The sequence below is a fragment of the Octodon degus genome, unplaced genomic scaffold (genome assembly GCF_000260255.1).
Source record: "Octodon degus isolate 3935 unplaced genomic scaffold, OctDeg1.0 scaffold00197, whole genome shotgun sequence".
NCBI classification, from domain to species: domain Eukaryota; kingdom Metazoa; phylum Chordata; class Mammalia; order Rodentia; family Octodontidae; genus Octodon; species Octodon degus.
In genome coordinates, this window is record NW_004524773.1 from 3,653,606 (window position 1) to 3,654,715 (window position 1,110).

A 1,110-nucleotide genomic window follows, 5' to 3' on the forward strand; every position below is an offset into this window, starting at 1 on the left:
TTTAGAAACTGGAAGAAACATCCAAAGGCCCTGGGAGGTATGCAGCTGAAAGAAAGGGGGTAGGGGCCTAGGTGGGCAAGGTGAAGATGAGATTAGGGTATGCCAGAGGGATCTGTGCTAAAAAGAGGCATGGTGTTTGGGTATTCCTGGGATGAGAAAGATGCTGCGTTGATCATGAATCAGAGGTTTGGGTAAAGGAAGGGCGGAATCAGTCTACTGGGTTAGGATGGTGGAGGGGTGCTGTATAAGATGAATGAGGTGGGGGTTCTAGGTGTCCCTGAAGGGATTCTGAACAGTGGGAAGGGAATTTTTAGTTATTATAAAGAGTAGTCTTGCTATTCCTAGAGTTAATGTGTGGGGATCTTTTTGCAAAACAGTTTTATTTTGTTTTGTTTTTATATGGAGTGGGGTTCTGGGGACACCTGGAATGAGTTAGGGTTGGCATGCGCTTTTACACAGGAAGAGGGTCTTACATTGATGTGAAAAGGAGCATTGGTCATTCCTAGATGAGGGATTTAATAGCTGGGCATGGTGGCACATTTCTACAATCCTAGCAGTTGGGATGCTGAAGCAGGAGGATCGCTAAGGCTAGCTTGGGCTACATGGTGAATTAAAGAGCAGCCACAACAATGTAGCAAAGGCACAAGCTTGGGAGGCTGAAAACAGGCAAATCACTAGGAGTCTTATCTGTGTAGTGAGACCCTGTAGACTCCATACTAAAGAAGAAAAAAGTTCAACTCTGTAGCAAGACTTCCTCTCAAAAGTAAAAGGGAGGGGCTGGGTAGATAGCTCAGAAGCATAAGCACCTACCTGGCAAGCACAATGACCCAAGTTGGATCCCCAGGCGAGCCTTGATGGCCCAGAACGGGTGTGGTAATGCACGCCCCTGATTCTAGCATTCGGGAGGTTGAGGCAGGAGGATCACTTTGAGTTCAGAGACCAGCCTGGGGGCTACAAAAGTGAGCACAAGACCTGCCTGAACTGCATAGCAAGACCTTGTCTCAAAAAAATAGGAGGGGACTGGAGTTATAGCTCAGCGGCGTAAGCGCCAGCCTGGCAAGCGCAAAGTCCTGAGTTCAATCCCCAGTAACACACACACACACACACACA

General features: G+C 47.7%; 1 protein-coding gene across 2 annotated transcripts in view; it reads left to right on the forward strand.

Annotated features, from left to right (window-relative positions):
* The window catches only part of Znf574 (zinc finger protein 574), a 7,855-nt gene that overhangs the window by 2,130 nt on the left and 4,615 nt on the right, over positions 1-1,110 (forward strand). The gene's annotated exons all lie outside the window — the stretch shown is intronic.